The 23,351-nt window shown below is 38.8% G+C and overlaps 1 pseudogene; it reads right to left on the bottom strand.

The window, feature by feature from the left end:
* Nucleotides 1-949: 949 nt before the first annotated feature.
* Nucleotides 950-15,197, bottom strand: LOC147968051 (uncharacterized; annotated as a pseudogene).
* Nucleotides 15,198-23,351: the final 8,154 nt, after the last annotated feature.

The raw sequence follows: 23,351 nt of genomic DNA, 5'->3' as shown, positions 1-23,351 counted from the left end.
TAAAATGAGTGAATTTAAATTCTAAAATATGTCTATATACATCCGTATGTTGTAGTCTATTTAAAATGTCTAAAAAGACTTATATTTAAGAACGAAGGGAGTATTTGGTAGCGGTCGCACACAGCCCTCGTCGCTTTGCTAGTCCCAGTTGGTTGTCGGCCCATTCTTCCAGCCCCTACTTGTTTTCTGGAACCAGTTTTCTTCCTTTTTTTCAGTTCCCGATTCTTTTTTTTCTATTTGCTTTTTATTTCTATTTTTTGTCTGTTTTCTTTTCGCTGTTTCCTGTTTTTTTAAAATCAATGAAGTTATTTTTTTTTCAAAATTGATGCACTTTTTTCAAAGTCAATGATTTTTTTCCAACATTGATGAACTTTTTTTCAAATTAGATGAAAATTTTCAAATTCACTGAACTTTTTTCAAAATTGATGACCTTCTTGGAGAAATTTGATAAACTTTTTTGGAAAATTTATTATTCTTTTTCAAATTTTATAAACTTTTTAAAAATTGTGAACTTTATTAGAGTTAGTGAACCTTTTTCAAAATCTGTGAACATTTTTTATATCATCAACTTTTTTTTATTTTTTGTGATTCGTTTTTTTAAGTCAATGGTTGACCGGTCAACTGCGACATGTGAAATGCGATTGAGAGAGAAGGGAAAGTGATCACCTGCGAAGTAACAAGACTGCTCAACTTTTTTTTTAAACTAGTAAGCATGCACGAGCAACGCACATCTCAAACAAAACATGTTCACATAATATAATACTAAAAGAATTTTTACAGAAAATTCAGATCGCTACTAAATGTTAACATGTCACTCAAATTGTATTTTCAAAAAGTGCGACATATTTGTGATCCAACACACATATCATAAACATGTCTTCACATAAAATTCACTGTCACATAATAATTGTATTATAATTGCTACAAGAACATATTCTAAAAACCGCAACTAAGCATGTTTTGAAGGTCCATCTTTTGAAGCAATGAAGGTCCATCTATAGATGCGATCAATGATGCTTCGTTCAATGTATGGGATATTGTTTTGAGCTTCATTCTCTTCGTACTTTAAAATATGCACCAAAAATTGCTTCCTCAGTTGAAAACCATCCTACATTGGCATTATACAACATTGTTATAACAAGTTGTATGTGCAATGTGTATACAGATAAGCATGGTGTAAATAGTCACCTGGGGTATGGGAAAATATAGCTTTTCATCACACAATGAGTGCATGTAATTAAAAACCAAATAACCAGACAAGGCACTGCATATATGAAATAAACACATAATGTGCGTTGAATGAATCAATTAATATTGTAATGCATTTAAAATATTCATACCAGTGTGAGTTTGTTGGAGCATCAGGAACTATGCATTCCCATTTAGAGATATCATCCTTGAATGTAGGGTTTGCAACTTCAAGCGCAAGGTTTAGATTGTCGGCCACGGTTTTAAGTACATTCTTTCCAAAAGTAGGTATTGGTATCGGATCGAAAATTGAGACAACTTTTCTATTTTGATCCAAGACAAACAATAGAAATAACCCAAACATATACCAAGGAAATAAAATCTGCAATGATGAAATAATTTAGAAATACATAGAATATTAATTAAGACCAAGTAAAGCACTGTTACAAATGAAAAAAAAAATCTTACCATATCACATTGAGAGATATGATAGTCATTACCGTCAGGCCAGCTATAAAACAACCGTTTCAATGTAGCAATTTCCATATGTTCATGATGACTTGAGTCTCATGCATAGTGGAACATGGACTAAAGTAAAAATCAGAAAATATTAGTGCAATGAGAAAAAAATGTAGTACGTGATTATAGTAACTTACACAAAAGTTCAGATCCATATAGTGAGATGGAATGTCTCTGAAAAGCTGGACTTCGTGGCGCGCTAGTATTCGCACAGCCATATTAAAGCAATGAATATCCATGTATTCATCATTGCTTAATATGTTTTTAATTTGTCTCAAATTTAAGCTAATAGGGTACGGATCAGAGATTTTCACCCCTTCGCTCCTGTAAAATCAAAATTCTGTAAATTATAATGACATCAAAGTAATTTGTTGGCATACAAAATGAAATAAAAAATATGGCTTACTCTAGTAGAGCGACATCATCAACCATACCGATGAACAAACAAAGTTCATCTATTAAATCATCGTTTGTTGGGTTGACAGACGGTGAAAGAATAAATAACCGCGAGATGAGCTCAACTTCTGTTGATGTATTTGATGTTTTGAAATTTTCAGGGGGTCTATCCAGAATCATACATTCTGTGGCATCTGTGTTGTTATCGTCCTCTTTCATGTCTCGATTTCTTATATTATCATCATTCAATTCTGAGTCCACTAAAATGATAGCTAGTTTTGTTCTAAAATCTGTCATATGTTCCTATTAAAACAGTAATAAGAGTTAAATACTGATACAACATAGAATAAATATAATGATACACAGTAAAAAAAACACCTGTGTAGGAATGTCAGACAACATATCTCCTGTGAAGTACTCCATAAATTTATCATCCATAGACCACAAGATGACCTGTATGATTACAAATATAAAACTTAAATAAACTCAATCATTTTTAATCAAATTTATAGATATTTGTACAAAACAACTTTTAGAATCATCAAATGATCATGACTGAAACAAGTCTTGATGAAAACAAAATTTTCACAAACTTAGTGAACCGGACATGCCCTATGAAATATAATGTGTATTTAGAAGATCTAATACAGTTACAATGTATTTTTGTTCGGACAACGCCACACTCACTCAAAGCTCAGTCAAACTCCCACCGCCCCTCATTTCTCCTTTCCTCCCCATTCTTCCCTCATCCATGGCCACAACATCCCCATCCACAGGCGGCGGCCCGGCGATCTGCTCTGCGCCGCCCCTCGCTCCTCCTGGCGACGCCGGGGCCATCCACCGCGTGCGCTCTCCTCTTCCTCCCCATGGCCGCCTTGCTCCCCATCACCTATGCCCACTCTGGCAGCCCCAACCCTAGTTCTCTCACACCCCGTAGGGAGAGGAGGAGTGAGGCTTCTGGGCAAGGAGGTGCTGCTGGTGGTGCTGCTGCTGGGCGAGGAGGCACTTGATTTGCGTTCGCCGACGCTGGATCCGCGTGCGCCGGCGCTTGATCTGCTCCGTCGTGGCTCCGACGACCTTACCCTGTGGCTCCGGGACAGGAAGGCTACCCCGACGACATACAGGTCCGCCCCCTTCTCCTATCCTCTTGGATTTCTTCTTCCCTTCCCTGAGATGGTGTTTATGCTGGGCTGCAGGAGACCTCAACACGCCAATGGATGCAGCCAGCCTCCAACTCACCACGCACCTGCACCAACTTGATGTAGGGAGAGGAGTGAGGCTTCTCTCACGGGATGACGCCCAGCCATGGGGCAGCAGCAACCCAAGGTAAAGCCTCCCTCTACCTCTCTCTCGTTTTGATTTCATAGGTCTGGTTCCCTGATTTTTCTGCTGCTCTAGATTCACTTGCATGCTTGACTGAATCTAGTTGCTCTCAGGCCCTAGTGTTCAATGAGATAGGCATTGCACTGTTTACCAATTTAATTTGCTTGCCTACAGCCACATGGTCCAGAGATAGAATTGAGATATTCAGACTAAGTTTAATGATTTGCTGGTCATAATTACTGAATTTTGCTTGGTGCTATCACTGTCGGCCTCTAGTGCTGAATCAGTTGGACACTGTACTGTTTACCAATTTAATTTGCCTGCTTGCCGCCACATGGTCCAGAAATAGAAATTCAGATATTGAGACTAAAGTTTAATGATTTGCTGGTCATAATTGGTTCAGTGACTAAATCTGTCCCCAAACTGTCAAAATTGTATGTCAAACCTAAAAAACTATCAAAACTTTGCTTTCAAGATGAACCTAAATTCAGTAAGATGTGTGCGCAGCTTGCTTTCAAGATTGTTAAACTACTCCATGTTTATTTAAACTAATTCCTCCTACAGATTGCTGTCAAAATAAGCCTAAATTCAGAGTCTTCGGAAGTCAATTACTTTGAGCCTTTGAGTTAGAAGGTATACCAGTCTCTTTGCAGTTTGCTCTTAATACACTCTTCCCTTGGCCATGATGAGATGTTTAAGTCTTTCCACTTATCAGTTTTTAGTTCCACTTGAAGCGATGCATATTCGAATACATTTTCTAGTCCTTTGAGCTGTTGAATGAATAAATGCCAAAGTATTAGCATCACAACCAAAACAATAACAGAAATCGTCTTATCAAAAGATGGTGTAGTGGGACTAATGACTAACCATAGCGGTGAGGTCTTTGCGGCTCATTCCTGGGCCTAGCGAGTTGAGCACCTGGATGCATCGCTGCCCGACATTTATAACTGCTAGGTACCAATGGAAGTGTTCAATGTTAACTGGAATGAATATCTGAAAATAGGGTTTTTGTTAGTTTAGGTCCCATCTATACAAACATTTATATGGAACTGAGACTCACCACATCATGTTCCAAATAAGTTGTAGCTCTGTCTAATACCCATCTTGGTGCGTCATCCCGTATAGAGCTAAATTCCTTTATCATCTTAGAGATGCATGCACTCTCTAAGAACACACTTCCACCTGACCTCATCTGTAGATGCTCTTTAGCACTTATGCAATGTATGTATGCGTCTATGATCTGCAATATGAAGTGCACACCTTAGTCAGAGGAGAGAATAGAAACTCATGTTAAAACAACATAGTCTTGTCTGAAAGCTACATATACTTACTTCGTCGCCAAGAAATTCTTCGGGGAGTAATAGACGTTCTAACTGTTTTCTTTGGAGATGTGAGTCGTCGATGCTCACTAAATTTCTTTTATCGTTTGGTTCAGACATGATATTTTCAATCACGGACCAGTCATCGACAGTGCAGGGCATAGAAGGGTTTGTCCGTGCCTTCTGGAGCCACCACGTAGTCTTGTGCCTTCTTAGTTTTGTTATGCAGCCGGATAGGCTTCCCGGTATGTGCCCCTTCCATGTGAGACGTTAGTTCTAATTCTCTGTCCTCAGTTGCATCCATTTGTTCACTTGTTTCATTGAAGGTTAATTCCTGGAGGCAACATTGCAAAGAATAATGGGTATGTAGGATATAATATACTTATAATTAGACCTATTTGGGACATAGTAGTTGGAAAAGAAAAGATACCTCTGTCACTTCAGAGTCTTCGGAATCACTGGACTGCGTGCTCTGCTTTTTCTTGACTTCTTTGTCGGCTGTACCATTTGATTCTCTCATTGTGTCCCCTATGGTGTCTGCCCCTTCGGTGCCAAATGTTTGTGCTAATTCCTCATCCCGAGCTGACTGCATTTGTTCACTTGTTTCATTCAAGGTTAATTCCTGAGAGCAAGATTACAAAGAACAATTAGTATGCAGGGTTTAATATAATTAGAATTGGAACTATTTGGGACATATAGTTGGAAAAGAAAATATGCCTCTGTCACCTCGGAATCTGTGGACCGCGTGCTCTTCTTTTTCTCCACTTCATCTTTGTTGGCTATTCCATTTAATTCTGCAAGCTTGTCCCCTACAGTTTCTGCCCCTTCGGTGTCGAATGTTTGAGCTAATTCATTGTCTTGAGCTGGCTGCATTTCTTCACTTGTTTCCTTGACGGTTAATCCTGAGAGCAACATTACAAAGAATAATCCCTATGTAGTATTATAATATAATGAGAATTAGAATTATTTGGGATAGTTGAAACGGAAGCATGCCTTTGCCACTTCGCAATCTGTGGCCTGTGTGCTTTTTTTTCTGTACTTCATCGTCGTCTATTCCATTTGATTCTTCCTCGCTTCGTACCTGAAACACACATAATATAATATTACCCGGTACTTACTGGTTCTTCATCGCTTAGTAACTGAAACACACAATAATATAATATTCTTCAGGACGTATAGAAGAGCAAATATTATGAAGATGAATAAAGAATCGTAGATATGATATTATTATACTATAGATTACATATTGTTTTGTCCCCCCTGAATAAGAAGAATAATAATGGCATGTGAAATTAAAAACCGCCTTTGTCGGCTTGGGGTTTGTATGCTTGTGTTAGGATATCACCTCATCAATCTGCATATTTTCTGTATCTTCCATGATGCCTTGTTCTTCTATTGCATTTGTTGACTCGGTGTTCATATCTTCATCTTTGGTTATCATGCATTCAATCTGCATATTTTGTGTATGCTCGTCCTTCGCTCCTTTGTCGATGTTTTCCTGAAAATCAAAGCATATATTATTATCACGTCATACACATTCAGCCCCTATGTTTTGTTAGCTTGAAAATCGATCTTATATGTTGGGTCGTAGGGAGTACATCAAAACTGTATGCACATATCTTCTCATGTTTACTTAACATAGTGGTATCAGGACATCCTTTCCAGCTAAATTTCAGTATCTATTTCTTTTTTTTAATTGTTCAGTAAACTTTTTGAGACTAACTTGCGTGACTATTCTCTCTAGTAATCAGGTGGATCTTGCCCAAAGAATTTCCTAAGTCACATAATGAAATCTCTGTAACTTTGCGGGGTAACACAAGGCATGTTGATTCACTTCGTTTGATCACCTCTAGTGACTATGTTGCCTTGTAGATGTGAAATCGTGAATAGGATGTAATTATAGAGAGATATCATTATTACCACGATGATAGCAGATTGATCCATAGAGGCCACCGGGGATTGTGACGCAGACATGGGGGGGACGATGGTAGTTCACCACGGACACATGTGTACGGCAAGCTAGACAGACTTGCAGTAGAGGAGGCCGGCGTGGCGGAGGGGTGTGAGGCTGCGGCAATCCTTCGCGAGAGAGGATGAAGGAAACCCTACGGTGCAAAACCCCTTGCTTCTGTGGGCTCCTGATTGAAAGATCGTTCGCTGTAGGCAATATGTAAGGCGGAAATCAGGGGAAGGACTTTCATAGCGTGAGGAGGCAAGGGAATCGTGATTGTTATCTCAGGCCCCACGCTTTCCTTTGATCTATCTTTTTTTGGCAACTCCTTTGATTTATCTCAGGACGCATGCTTTTTTTTTTTTGCTTTTTTATACCCTACGCACATAGAATTAATAGAGTTATTTTCGTAATACATGTTTATACAGAAATATTCGGCTCGGCTCATCAGAACGTTTATCTATTTTTTTGTGTGCTTTCTCTTACCTTTTTATTATGTACAGAAAGTTCATCATTCTCTATAGAAATATAATTCTTGTATCCTTTGTCTTGGCAGTTAGTTTATTATGTGCCCTCAATGGCCGTGTTTGACAGGAGGGGCCAAGGAAGTGCTTTCGGTTGTTTCAAGACCGAGCATGATAAAACGGCATAATCCACTATTCCTGAGATCAAACCATGTAACCTTGCAAATATTGTAATATAGCCCAAAGCTATTGGGACTGGTGACATCATAGGTTTCCATTTTATGAAGAAACCATCAAGGTGAGTTCCGTACTTATGTTTTATTATTATTGCTGCTCATGTGTGGTCAGAAAAATTGATTGCTTTCTTGGCCCTTTATCTCTTTTTGTTCATTGTTGCTTATGCTGTCTTCACTTTTGTGTTTACACATTATTATCGACGGTTGTTAGTGTTAGGGACTGAGAATACTTAGTACTCCATGATGACCACGTCCAGTCAAGACTAAAATTGACACTTCTTTCTTCCATTTATATGTTAGATGGATCGTTTCAATTTAGTTAGTTCACATGCGCTTGGCAATTCAACCAGTTATATTTGAGACCGAGGTCGAACAATCACATATGCACTTCAGAGAACAACAGCCATCATAAGATTGCAATATTTCATTATTTCTGTCAATGATCCCAGCAGCTTACACTTTGCTGGTATAGCAATCTTATGTTCTGGAATTAACAGAATAAATTGAAATTTCTACGTTCCCAAATGAATGTTGTAAGTATTCAGAACATGAAAGGAATAACAAGTGTGACACATTTAAAGTCTGTACTTTTTCATTTCGGGACAGTTAATATGTCAACGATTTTTACAAATAAATCACACTAATAAACGACTCTGACATAAAGAACGGAGGTCACATCGACATCATTTGTGTTTCATGCCTATTATGTAGCGCGCTGTTATGAAAACCTGCAAATAAAACAAAAAGTGTTAGATTCAGAGTTAGTTATATAGGTACAAAATCAAAGGTGCAAAGAAAACACGAACTATTGCACGTACCTCACCCCTCTAAAACATCTTTGTAGACAATGTTTTTGGTGCTTTTCTCAGATTTATCAACCTCCTTGTTAGGCTTGGCTAAAATCGGTGTCGTCTTTCTTGAGACACCCCTTGAGAATGCAACATATAGTTGGCCATGTGAGAAAACAGGTTCTGGAAGGTAAATACCGACATTTGGGATGGTTTGACCCTGTGCCTTGTTAATGGTCATCGCAAAACTCAGGCGGATGGGGAACTGTTTTCTCTTAAGCTTAAAGGGAAGTGAGGTGTTCTCCGAGGGCGACATAGGGATCCTAGGTATGAACACCCTCTTTCCAGCATGCTGGCCACCAACAATCTCTGCATCGATTGCATTATCCTAGAAGGCCTTGATCATAAGCCGTGTTCCATTACATAGCCCATTATGAGGGTTGAGGTTCCGTGGCAAAATGATCGAGCAGTTGATTTTTACCCTCAAGACATGCGGGGGCAACCCATTTGGTGTGATCGAGTTCAGGAAGTCAATTGTGTAATTATTCTGGAAGTCATCCTCGATATAGTCAAAGCTATGGTACACCTTTTCTTCGCCCGGAAACCTGGAGATCATCTTGTCATTCAGGTCATCCACATGCTCGTTTTTGGTCGAGAGAATTGCACGTGTGCTCATGTACTCTCTCGACCTAGCATTGGTGTGAAGGGATGGGAAGACATCTTCGATAAGCTTGTTAATAGGTTCATCATCGTCGGTATAAGCAATCACAATGTCTTCAGGGAGATGCACATAGTCGTCGCCAATTGTTTCTTCCGTCCCATTGCCGGTCCCTAGGAGGTATTCCGAGAACCAAGGGTCTGTCTGTGCCCACATATTGCGTGTGAGGCGTATCTTGCGGATCTTCTGCCATAGATAGGATCTCAACAGTGTAGCATCAGTGATCTATGCTCTTGTCCCTCGGGTCACAACGGGGAGGACCTGCCTGAAATCGCCACCAAAGACGACAACCTTTCCACCAAATGGTAAAGAACATTCCATTATATCCTGCAGCGATGTATCAAGTGTCTCAACTGCTTGACGCTTTGTCATAGCAACTTTATCCCAAATTATCAAGGACACCTGTTTAAGCAACTCTGCCATACCACTCTACTTTGTGAAGCTACACATGCTGTTGTCAGTGAGCTTGATTGGAATTTTGAACCTGGAGTGTGCAGTCCGGCCTCCAGGCATTATCGACGCTGTGATACCTGATGTAGCAGTTGCGATCGCTATTAGACCCATCGAATGGACCTTTGCAAGCAACGCCTTGTACTGGTACGTCTTCCCAGTGCCTCCTGGACCGTCAACAAAGAATATCTGGCTTTTTTTGGTTTGTCACATGATCCATTATGTCATTGAAACTAGCTAGTTGCTCATTGTTCAAACAGCTGAATAGATCTAGATGTTCTTGGTCCACTTTATATGCTTCACTTATATCTTTTGTGCTATCTAGTTTTTGCTCTAGTGCTTCACTTATATCTTTTAGAGCACGGCGGTGGTTTTATTTTATAGAAATAATTGATCTCTCATGCTTCACTTATATTATTTTGAGAGTTCTTTAGAACAACATGGTAATTTGCTTTTAGGCATAATAATAACTTTCATATAAGTGCATTGAATACTAAAAGAAGTTTGATACTTGATAATTGTTTTGAGATATGGAGATATTGATATTAAAGTTGTGCTAGTTGAGTAGTTGTGAATTTGAGAAATATTTGTGTTGAAGTTTGCAAGTCCCATAGCATGCACGTATGGTAAACGCTGTGTAATAAATTTGAAACATGAGGTGTTATTTGATTGTCTTCCTTATTAGTGGAAGTCGGGGACGAGCGATGGTCTTTTCCTACCAATCTATCTCCCTAGGAGCATGCGCGTAATACTTGGTTTTTAATGACTTGTAGATTTTTGCAATAAGTATGTGAATTCTTTATGACTAATGTTGAGTCCATGGATTATACGCACTCTCACCCTTCTATCATTGCTAGCCCCTTCGGTACCGTGCATTGCCCTTTCTCACCTTGAGAGTTGGTGCAAACTTCGCCGGTGCATCCAAATCTCGTGAGATGATACGGTCTATCACACATAAATCTCCTTATATCTTCCTCAAAACAGCCATCATACCTATCTATTATGGCATTTCTATAGCCATTCCGAGATATGTTGCCATGCAACTTTCCACCATTCCGTTTATTATGACACGCATCATCATTGTCATATTGCCTTGCATGATCATGTAGTTAACATTGTATTTGTGGCAAAGCCATCATTCATAATTTTTTCATACATGTCACTCATGAGTCATTGCACATACCGGTATACCGCCGAAGGCATTCATATAGAGTCATATCTTGTTCTAGTATCGAGTTGTAATTATTGAGTTGTAAATAAGTAGAAGTGTGATGATCATTATTAATAGAGCATTGTCCCCCCTCCCAAAGAGAAATGCCAAAAAAAAAGAAAAAAAAGCCCCCCCAAAAGAGAAAATAAAAAGGAGCAATGCTATTATCCCTTTTTCACACTTATGCTTCAAAGTAGCATCATGATCTTTATAATAGGGAGTCTCTTGTTTTGTCATTTTCATATACTAGTGGGAACTTTTCATTATAGAACTTGGATTGTATTTTCCAACAATGGGCCTACTCAAGTGCCCTAGATCTTCGTGAGCAAGCAAGTTGGATGCACACCCACTTAGTTTTTTTATTGAGCTTTCATACATTTATAGCTCTAATGCATCCGTTGTATGGCAATCCTTACTCTTTGCATTGACATCAATTGATGGGCATCTTCCTAGCCCATTGATTAGCCGCGTCAATGTGAGACTTTCTCCTTTTTTGTCTTCTCCACATAACCCCCTTTCATTATATTAGTGTTATATCCATGGCTCAAGCTCATGTATTGTGTGAAAGTTGAATTTTTTTTTGAGATTACTAAAGTGTGAAACAATTGCTTGGCTTGTCATCGAGGTTGTGCATGATGAGAGCATTCTTGTGTGACAAAAATGGAGCTTGACCAAACTATATGATTTTGTAGGGATGAACTTTCTTTGGCCATGTTATTTTGAGAAGACATGATTGCTTAGTTAGTATGCTTGAAGTATTATTATTTTTATGTTAATATTAAACTTTTATCTTGAATCTTTTGGATCTGAACATTCATGCCACAATAAAGAAAAAATACATTGAGAAATATGTTAGAAAGCATTCCACATCAAAAATTCTTTTTTATCGTTTACCTACCCGAGGGCGAGCAGGAATTAAGCTTGGGGATGCTTGATACGTCTCTAATGTATCTATAATTTTTGATTGCTCCATGCTATTATATTATCTATTTTGGATGTTAATGAGCTTTATTTTACATTTTTATATCATTTTTGGGACTAGCTTATTAATCGGAGGCCCAACCCAAATTGCTGTTTTTTGCCTATTCTAGTGTTTCGCAGAAAAGGAATATCAAGCGGGGTCCAAATGGAATGAAACCTTCAGGAATGTGATTTTCTCAACAAACATGATCCAGAAAACTTAAAGTGGGCGTCAAGAAACAATCGAGGAAGCCACGAGGTAGGGGGCATGCCTACCCCTTGGGTGCGCCCTCCACCCTTGTGGGCCCCTCGTTGCTCCACCGACGTACTTATTGCTCCTATATATCCACATACCCCCCAAACATCCAAAAGCACCACGCAAACCTAATTCCACCGTCGCAACCTTCTGTACCCGAGAGATCCCATCTTGGGGCCTTTTCCGGAGCTTCGCCGGAGGGGGCATTGATCATGGAGGGCCTCTACATCAACTCTATGACCTTTCCGGTGATGTGTGAGTAGTTTACTTCAGACCTATGGGTCCATAGTTATTAGCTAGATGGCTTCTTCTCTTTTTTTGGATCTTAATACAAAGTTCTCCTCGATCTTCTTAGAGATCTATTCGATGTAATCTTCTTTTGCGGTGTGTTTGTCGAGATTCGATGAATTGTGGGTTTATGATCAAGTTTGTCTATGAACAATATTTGAATCTTCTCTGAATTCTTTTATGTATGATTGGTTTATCTTTGCAAGTCTCTTCGAATTATCAGTTGGTTTGGCCTACTAGATTGATCTTTCTTGCAATGGGAGAAGTGCTTAGCTTTGGGTTCAATCTTGTGGTGTCCTTTCCCAGTGACAACAGGGGCAGCAAGGCACGTATTGTATTGTTGCCATCGAAGATAAAAAAATGGGGTTTATATCATATTGCATGAGTTTATCCCTCTACATTATGTCATCTTACTTAAAGCATTTCTCTATTCTTATGAACTTAATACTCTAGATGGATGATAGATAGCGGTCGATGTGTGGAGTAATAGTAGTAGATGCAGAATCGTTTCGGTCTACTTGTCACGGACGTGATGCGTATATACATGATCATGCCTAGATATTCTCATAACTATTCTCAATTCTATCAATTGCTCGACAGTAATTCGTTTACCCACCGTAATACTTATGCTCTTGAGAGAAGCCACTAGTGAAACTTATGGCGCCCGGGTCTATCTTCCATCATATTAATCTTTCAACACTTAGTTATTTCTATTACCATTTATTTTACTTTGCATCTTTATTTCTCTTTATCATAAAAATACAAAAATATTATCTTATCATATCTATCAGATCCCACTCTCGTAAGTGGCGGCGAAGGGATTGACAACCCCTTTATCGCGTTGGTTGTGAGGTTCTTATTTGTTTGTGTAGATGCATAAGACTCGAGCGTGATCTCCTACTCGATTGATACCTTGGTTGTCAAAAACTGAGGGAAATACTTACGCTACTTCACTGCATCACCTTTTTCTCTTCAAGGGAAAATCAACGCAGTGCTCAAGAGGTAGCAGTCCACGTCTCCAGTTTTTTCTCCTAGGTTCCCGTCTCCCAAGCATTCTATTTGTGAATATTGAATAGTAGTGTGTTAGGAGTAGTAAATGATGCTAATTTGATGTTATACATACTGGGGATATGAAACTAAAAATGACATTATGCAAACCATCAATGTTTATCGTGTGGACATCAGGCTCGAGTAGTCCGTAAGCATCGGCGTGGTCGTTGGCTGAAAACATTTATTTGGCACAAAAGAGTAAGCAAAAGAGATGGACCCTTTTTATGCACAGGATGGTACCACAAGACCGTACCAATTTGATTATGAGGGGTTTGACCTACATATGGGTCGTTTCCATCCTTGGAGTAATATAATTACGTTGGATCGGTAGAGATTTCTTGCCATAAGAAGGATCTGTACCTGAAACAAAAATAGAATGGCAAAATAGAAAAGAAATAAACACCAGATAATTTAACACCATTAATAAATCAGACAACTAACCCTTTTTTAGAAGACTTTTCTGGCATATGTAGGTTGTCGATTGTACTGAGTTGGGGGTTCTCATCTAGTGACATAAGTGTGGGTGTCAGTCGTTTTGAATTCCGTTGCATATGGTACGCATCAATTCTGTGCAACCAATCGGACTCATCGTCCACATTGTCTCTGGTCAAATGAACGGAATTTGGTACCGCACCCCCTGCACTTGTTATGTTCTGCAGTTGTGTGACTGCAGATTGTCCGGTAGCCGGCACTTGCGTCACAATGTTACTGCCATCAATGATGGCAACAATATGCTTATTTTGCTCGCGGGTTTGTCGCTGTCGCTTTAATATTTCCTCTCTATTTCGTGCATACCGCTCCCTTTCCATACGATTCTTAATCTTATTACTGCCTGAGTAGACGAAGAATAGATCATTATATATAGCAATATATATAATGGAGAATGAATTTCATCTTTATTAATCTCATTACTGCCTGAGTAGATGAAGAATAAATCATTATATACAACAATATATATAATGAAGAATGAAGTTCATCTTTATTACCTTATGATACACCCAGCTGTGTTTGTGCCCCACTAATCTTAGCAGAGGCAATTTTCTTCTGTTTGTAGGCCTTATGTTGTCTTTTATTAATCTCATCCTTATTTTGTGCATACCGCTCTCTATCCCTCCGCCTTTTTACCTCTTTAGGGTCTGCAATCAATGTCACAATTCAGCAGTTGGGGTACAAAAACTGAAATTGGGTGGTTGTCTAATGCTCATCACCCCAAGGATTGGTTGTTGCTTATATCCTGGAACGGGGTGCGTGCCCTGTTGGGACTGGTTGGGGCCATACGAAGTCCTTCAACCCTGTGAATGTCAAGAATGGTATCACATAATTGTAACTGAAGGAATACTATTACCACAACTCAGACAGAGTAGTGTTTTATGTTCAACTCTATCCTACTGTTTAACATGAAAGCTTTGGTAATACTCAGTCGCCAATTGAATTCCTTTTGCATTAATATATATACCTGCAATGATGATTCAGGATGTAGTAGTTTGTAATGCTATTCATGTAGGTGTATCTCAGAGTGACTTTATGTGTGTTCATATTTGGAACTGAGAATTGAACCTGTTCATATGCAGCTTGCTGAGGCATTTAGGTGAGGTCAGTACAATGCTCATTTGACAAGGATTCATGAAACGACGCCAGGTTTAGGTCAGGTACGGACAACAGGGATTGTTAGCATATGGTCATGCCATAATTCACCAGTTCACGCACTTTCCTTGTTTTTCATAATTTCATTCAATCAAAACAATTGATGGATCACATGAACATGTTGAGCAAGGAGCAGGGCGGAGGCGTCCTCTAGCCTAACGAAGCCTTGGCGGCAGCGACATGTAAAAGCCTTTCGAACCTCAGATCAGGGAAGAGCATGCACCTATGTCGGCGAGGAGCTTCTCGTCGCGGCCGTGGCAGGGCGTCTGTGCGGCTGCACTTATGTTGAGAAACAACACGTCGTCGTGGCCGTCGTCGAGTGACTTGGCGACCTCGTCGTCGCGGCCGTCGTCGGGTGCCTCGGTGGTTGTGCAGGGCAGCGACGTCGCGGCCGTCGTCGGGTGCCTCAGCGGCTGCGCAGGGCAGCAACGGGGCATGTAATCTGGACGTCGAGCCTGGATTGATTCCCGCTAATTTAGATCAGTTGTTTGCGTGTATGACTCATTTGTTTTCCATGTATGACTCTCCGTGTAATTTGGACGTGGGTTTTTACCTTTTTTTTTTGAGAAAAGGACGTGGGTTTACCTGTAGACTCGTGTGGGCATGGGTTGTTTGTACGGGCAGAGTTTTCGTCCGCCGTCGTCAAGTTCTCTCGTTTAATAGTAGTGTATATTTTTTTGAGAAAAGGACGTGGGTTTACCTGTAGACTCATGCTGGCGTGGGTTGTTTGTATGGACAGAGTTATCGTCCGCCGTCGTCAAGTTCTCTCGTTTAATAGTAGTGTAGATTCTTTTTGAGAAAAGAACATGGGTTTACCTGTAGACTCGTGCGGGCGTGGGTTGTTTGTACGGGCAGAGTTTTCGTCCGCCGTCGTCAAGTTCTCTCGTTTAATAGTAGTGTAAATTTTTTTTGAGAAAAGGACGTGGGTTTACCTGTAGATTCGTGCGGGCATGGGTTATTTGTACGGGCAGAGTTTTCGTCCGCCGTCGCCAAGTTTTCTCGATTAATAGTAGTGTAGATGAACGATCGAGCACTCGCCTTCTTCTTGGGTCGGCTCAGCTGGGCCGCAGGCCTTGAGCGCTTTTTCCATTTTTTTCATTTTTTGCTTTGTTTTTACCTTTTCTTATATTTCTTATATTTTATATATATCTATATAAAAATCATTTGACATACAGAACTAAAAATATTAATCATACATTTGAAAAATGTTGAATGTGTATAGAAAAATGTTTATAACGTATACAAATATTGTACAATGTCTCCATAAAAATTAAACATCAAAACATATGTGTGAAAATAATTTTATTCACATATTAAAAAAATTTAGACGTGTATAAAAATATTTCTGATGTATACTAAAAACGTACAATGTCTTGTTTCAAAATAATAATAATTATAACTCGTTTAAAAACGTACAATGTGTATGGAAAAATTAGACATCAAAACATATTGTTTTAAAAAAGACATCAAAACATATGTTACATTTTAATAATGTATTTAAAAAATGTTAATTGTGCATTAGCAATGTTCTTGATGTGTACAAAAATGTACCTTGTGTACTCAACAAATGTAGGCACAAAAACATAGATATGAAAAAAGTGTTAATCATGTATTTAAAAAATGTTAAACGTGTATATAGAAATGTTCCTGATGTATAAAAAATGTACAATTGTTTATGGAAAAGAGTAGACATATGTTAAAAAAAATTAAATATGTATATAAAAAATATTCCTAGTGTATACAAAAAATGTTCAATGTGTATGCAAAATAGTAGACATAAAAAATATGCTTTAACGTATGTTAATTATGTATTTAGAAAATGTTAAATGTGTGTCTAAGAAATGTCCCTGATGTATACAAAAAGCGTAGAGTGCGTATGAAAAAGTGGGCATAAAAATATATGTTTGAAATAAAATGATAATCAAGTATTTGCAAAAATGTCAATGTGTACACAAAATATGTTTCATGTATTTGAATAAATGTCAAACATGTATAAGTTTTTTCCTGTTCTAAATGAAAAGAGAAAGAAAAAATCCGATGAAAAGCCAAAATACAAAGAAAAATGAAGAAACCAATGAAAACCCAAAAAGAAACAAAAGAAGTGGAAGAAAATAAAAAAAACCCGCAGAAAACTAGTGCAAAAGAATGAAAAAGACATTATAGTTACCCAATTACGAACTAACGTCTTGACATATGTAGCACCATGGCATTATCGCTGGAGGGGCAAATCTCGGTCTTGACATATGTAGCACCATGGCATACTTTGCAGTGTACCCAAAAGTCACCTTTATAGTTACCTAGTTACGAACTAACGGTTGACCAACCCCAAATTAACCTTTCAGTATCCGTCTCTACGATAATTCTCTTGGTCAAAGGACATGAGTAAATGTTAACATATTATGAGAAAATACCAAAAATATATTGACGACATGATCTCACAATATCTCATAAGTTGGGTGTATCCAACACCATTATTACACTAACAATATGTTCTCATTATTTCTGATATCTTTGTTGCATTAACTATGCACATGGTTAGAAAAACAGGTAGATCAACAGTACATGAGCTAGTCCAGAGGCCTGGCTACGGATCCATTTGTTGTTTATCTTTCTACACATGCAATTAGCTTCCTCTGAATCTCACATTCAAGAACTAGTGCAGTTCTAGCATAGAAATATAAATTAATTATAAATATGAAAATAGAATAACAACATCTTTATTATTGCCTCTAGGTCACATTTCCAACATATAATGCATTCTACTCTTAAGATGCAAAAATAGAAAAATTACACATGGTCCGTTGGAACTAGAATCGATGGTCCAGATTGGTTGAGTAAATTGTATAGGGTCCCCCATCAGCTCCCACATGCTCAATCTGAGCTATCCATGAGAGACTCAACGACCACGTGCAATATTTCTATTTTTGCACCCTAGGGGCTGATTGCATTGGATTCTTTCACTGCTTTTTCTTAAGTGTTTTTTCTTCCTTGTAACTTGTAAAAGATTAATTGGTTGACCAAGAAGCTACACTGCATACTTTTACCATTTAAAGTATGATAAGTATGGTTTTCTTTTAAAATTCATGATATAATTGCTTCAATTATTTTCCATTTTAGTGAGCTTTTGATACATTTTTGTTTTCTCTATCACTTCTTAGCTGTCAAGATGATTATGTTTTGGCAAGAGTTGCAAAAATTATGTTGATTATTGCATTACATCATGAACTAATTGTTTTTTATAGCTTTATAATATAATTGTGGAATCTTGCTTACCGAAATTGAAATGTCTCTTCCTGGCACACAATTGTATCATGTCAAAACACTTTAGTCTGGGACTTAAAACAACACTCATGTGGAACATTTACAACTTTGATTTTGTGATGTATCGGTATTCATTACATAATGATTTTTGCATTGTGAATGTCTTTAGCGTGTATACACATTATTATTTTTCTTCAGTTTTTGCGTATTCAATCATACACACATAAAAATATTTCGTTGCAAAAATAATAATATGTATACACATATTCTTTTTTACGTCGTTGTTGTTAATATATATGGCTTCCAATTGTAAATTCGTATGATCCGACCATTAATATATTTTGTGATGTACAAGGAAATTTACAGCCTCCCATTTTGCAAAGGTAGCATTGTGTCAATTATTTAAATGCATAGGTCCTAAGGAAATCCATACAATCAGAATTATTGGGCTGGAACAGGCAAAGCCCAGCAAGCTGCGCTTCCTATCTACTCCCTCTATTTGGATTTGCAAGTTGGGTACATATTTTTACATCTTCAATTTGACTAAAATAACTGTAATATGCAACAACACAAAATATAAGTTCAGAAACAACTTTATTTGACGACTAATCTAAAGATATATTTATAACACATGTTTCGCTAGTCAAATAGAAGATCTACAAAGTTGTGTCCGGCCTATTATCCGGATATAAGTAGTAATAAGATTTTTTTTGGAATCAAAACCGTAGAACAATCGTTCTACGGTATAAATATATTAATAAGGTAAAGCAAATAGAAATATACATAGCACTCGGCCAACCCCAGTTTTGTGGAACCCAAAAGGCAACATGTCAACTAATTGAGAAACTGTTCAGTCCAATTGACAAGTAGCGGCTTAAACTTGTCCTTGATACGATGCTGCAAAAGCAAAAGGCCTGCCTTAAGAGCTCTTTTCCATGCCTGAATAGAAGGGGTCCGAGCGTGGAAGATTTTCCCATTGCGCTGCATCCAGATGTGCCAACAGCCCATGATTAGTATTTCCATGGCAATGTTTGGAGGAAAGGCTTCAGAAAGCAAGACTATTTCATCAAAAAATGAGATGCCTCGTCTTCTCTGCCCAATAACAGAGATCCAGCAGTCATGAGCAAAATAACAATCCCAAAACAGATGCAGGGTCGTTTCTTCGTACTGAGATGGCATGTCTCACAATCATAGACGAGATTCCGCGTTTTTGAACCACGAAAGGCTTGGTTTCCATTTGGGTTGAAGATGTAACCAACCCGCTATTAAGGACAACGTAGAAAGAAATAATAGAAAAAGAGCTCCAGTATAAAGATCCTCATTGGTGCGTAATCCTATTGTATACCACCACTGATAAACTCCAGAATAAGCAATATTCACTGGACCAGCAACACCTCCTCGAGTAAAGGCTTCCACAGCGGGTTGACCAAAATGAGGATCCCAAATCGCATGAGAGGGTAGATGAAAGGATTTCCTCTTTAAGAGACCCCTGGAGTTAACTCTGTCATGCAAAATGAGCCAGAAGAAAATTTTGTAACGTAAGATAGCTGCATTTTTCCAGATCTTCCTGAAGATTGTGGGGGAGTTGTGATCAGTGTCAGTCAAGCACTTGTAGAATTTGATGGAGGAAAAGGCAGATCCCCAGGAGTAACTCCAGCTATCATGACTATCAAAGAGTTGAGTATTTTGAAGAATATACTGAAGCTCTTGGAACTATTGTAGTGCTTGAATGGAGAGAGGAGTGTGAAAATGTTCCATTGTGTTATCCAGCCGTAGGAATTCCTGCACTGTTAAGTTTGTTCTGTGTGAAAAGGAATGAAGCTCTGGGTATTTATATAAGAATATTATGGCCCCAATTATCCTGCCAGAAGCATATAGAATTGCCTCTGCCAACTGCTCCAGTAGCCCACTGCTTGAAGAGAGGCAGTAACTTGATAATACCTTTCCACCAAAAGGAGCCTACTGGTCTGGGGGCGAGAGTCCCATTGGGATAGTAGGATCCCCAAATAAGATTCACCCAGGGCAAATTTGCATGATTTAAGAATTTGTGGATATGTTTCATCAGGAGACATTTATTATGAATGGTGATGTCCAAACACCAAGACCTCCTTGAGTTTTGGGTAAACACACTTTCTCCCAGGCAATCAGAGCAGGTCCTTGTCCTTCTGTACCATATTTTCTCCAAAAGCACAATCTGAGAAACTTATTGATTTGATCAACAATGCCAACAGGCAGAGACAGAGTGCTCATGTAGAAAATTGCTAAGCTTGTGAAGACAGATTTGAGGAGCGTGAGCTTATCCCCATAAGAGAGCAAAGTGGAGCAGCCAGCAAGTCTTCTATCAATTCTCTTGAGAACAGGGGCAAAATCTTATAGTTTTGTCTTGTGTAGACTGAGAGGAAGACCCAGGTAGGTGAGGGGGAGACTGCCAATAGTACACCCCAAAGTGTTGGCCAGAATTTGCATCTTGTGTTCTGGAGTGATAATTGCAATCATCGCAGACTTTTCAAAATTTATCCTGAGGCCAGTGTATGCAGTGAAGTGCATCAGAAGATTCTTGAGCTGCTCTAACTGAACTTGGCATTCAGGCATAATTAGGACTGTATCATCTGCATATTGGATGACAGGAAAACCAGGACAGGGGTGGTGTTCAAGAGGTTTTGAAATGAGGCCTTCCACCATGGCTTTATTTAGAATAGACTGAAGCAAATCAGCAGCAAGCACAAACAACAGAGGTGAAAAAGGATCTCCTTGTCTGACACCTCTTTTGCAGAGAAACTGTTTTCCAAGCACACCATTAAGCAATACTGAGGAGTAGCCAGAAGCAAAAATCATATCCATCCACATAAGCCATCTAGGCCCAAAGCCCCTAGCAGCCAAGATATCTTTGATGGTCTGATGTTCAATCATATCAAAGGCTTTTTCAAAGTCTAGCTTAAGAAGGATCAACTCTTTATTAGAAGACTTGCATTGATAAAGGTACTCATATGACCAAGCCAAGCAATCCTGAATAGACCTTGATTTCAGGAAGCCATATTGATTTGTATGGGCCAGCTTGAGGATAACTGTCTGCAATCTATTGGCCAGTAGCTTAGTGATGATCTTTATGGAACAGTTAAGCAGAGAAATGGGCCTAAAATCATTTGGAGTTGCAGGTGTATCCTTCTTTGGAATGAGTGTGATATAAGAGCTGTTGATACTCTGCAAACTGATTGTTCCTCTGAAGAAATCCCCAATTAAAGCATAGAAATCTGGGGAGATGATGTCCCAACAACATTTAATAAAATCAGTGTTGAAGCCATCTGGCCCAGGGGCTTTATCATGTGGCATGTCCTGAACCACCTTATCAATCTCATCTTTGGAGAAAGGTTGCTCCAAAAAAGAAAGATCAATATCATGAGGAAGCAAAGAATCCAGCTGTAGGAGATTGAAAGTGGGTGTGGAGTTACCGAGTCTTTTCTTGAAAGCATTGAGAAGAATACCAGCCTTTAGATTGTGCTCCCTGACAATATTACCATCTTCATCTTGCAAGCTTTCTATGTGATTCACTCTGTATTTTAAAGTGGCCTTAGCTTGAAAAAACTTAGAGTTGGCTTCTCCAAATTTGACCCATCTAATGGTGGCTCTGTGCTGCCAATAAATTCTCTGCCACTCCAGAAGTTGTAGCAGATGTTGTTTAAGAAAATTTCTGCCATTCCATTCTATGGTAGATAAGGGCCTGAATTCTTCTATAGAATCAAGAAGAAGAATCACCTCATTTGAGTTCTTGATTGAGATGGTCAAGTTAGAAATAGTTTTAGCCCAGATCTTAAGGCACTTCCTTAGTCTCTTGAACTTTGCTGAAATTCTCTTTGCAGAATCTGTGATGTGAATATTCTGTTCCCAGCTCTGTTTGACAACTTCCTTGAAACCCTGCACTTGCATCCAATAATTTTCAAACCTGAAGATCTTAGATTTTGGAATGTGTGTACCGATTTGAATCATGCATGGGGTGTGATCATAGATTGGCTTGGCAAGAGGCAGGATCAAAGTATTGGGGGATTCTGTGGTCCAACATTCTGAAGTAAATACCCAGTCCAGCTTTTCCAATAAAGGGGCATCTTGCATATTACTCCAGGTGAATTTTCTACCTTTCAGAGGGATTTCAACCAAAGCTAGGGCATTAATGGCCTCATTGAAATGTAGCATATTTATGAAGTTACCACCTTCTCTATTTCTGTCACTTGAAAATCTGACATAATTGAAGTCTCCCATTATAATCCAATTTGCATATGCAGGCATTTGAATATCCTTGAACCAGTTCAAAAACAAAGTTCTTTCTGGTCCTTGACAAAGCCCATAAATGTTGGAAAGAATGAAAGAATCTCCAGACAGAGTAGAAGTATAACGCAAAGATAGCGAGAAACCATTATGGAAAAGATGATCCGCAGCAAATAAAGAGCCATTCCAGGCAATAAGCTGCCCCCTGAAACACCAACTGAAGGGAGAAACTCAAACTGATTGATTCTCCTAGGACAAAACTGTTTGATGTATTTGGCATCAAAGAACTCCCTCTTAGTTTCTTGAATGCAGATGATATCAGCATTTGCTTAATCTATTTTGTTCCTTAGGGCCAACCATTTGGCAGGGTCATTTATGCCCCTAATATTCCAGTTTAAAATACTCCAGACCCTGTTTGTTTGAGGCATAATGAGAGATGTCTGCAATTTCTGTCAAAGATCACTGTCTGCTGATAGACCAGCATATCAGCCCAGCATTTGGACATGCCACAGGAACATGCACACACATGATACATAATTATCAGCACATGCTGTATTGAGGGACGAACTATACAGTAGCAACCAGACACATGAATGCATCGAGAAAAAAACGGGCCAAAAACCCAACAAGATGTCCATTGCATGAAGGAGGAATAGCTGAGATAACAGGGGAATGCAGCCAGCAAATCTGATAAAGTTCTGATAACCCACAAGTATAGGGGATCGCAACCGTTTTCGAGGGTAGAGTATTCAACCCAAATTTATTGATTCGACACAAGGGGAGCCAAAGAATATTCTCAAGTATTAGCAGCTGAGTTGTCAATTCAACCACACCTGGAAACTTAATATCTGCAGCAAAGTGTTTAGTAGCAAAGTAATATGATAGTTGTGGCAACGGTGGTAAAAGGTAACGGTAGCAAAAGTAATATTTTTGGTGTTTTATAGTGATGATACCAATAGCAACGGAAAAGTAAATAAGCGAAGAACAATATATGGAAAGCTCATAGGCAATGGATCGGTGATAGAGAATTATGCCGGATGTGGTTCATCATGTAACAGTCATAACATAGG

This window comes from Triticum urartu, chromosome 5A (genome assembly GCF_056163025.1).
Source record: "Triticum urartu cultivar PI428250 chromosome 5A, HENAU_Tu73, whole genome shotgun sequence".
NCBI classification, from domain to species: domain Eukaryota; kingdom Viridiplantae; phylum Streptophyta; class Magnoliopsida; order Poales; family Poaceae; genus Triticum; species Triticum urartu.
The sequence above is the reverse complement of the archived record's forward strand: the minus strand, read 5'-3'. Positions and strand labels throughout refer to the sequence as shown.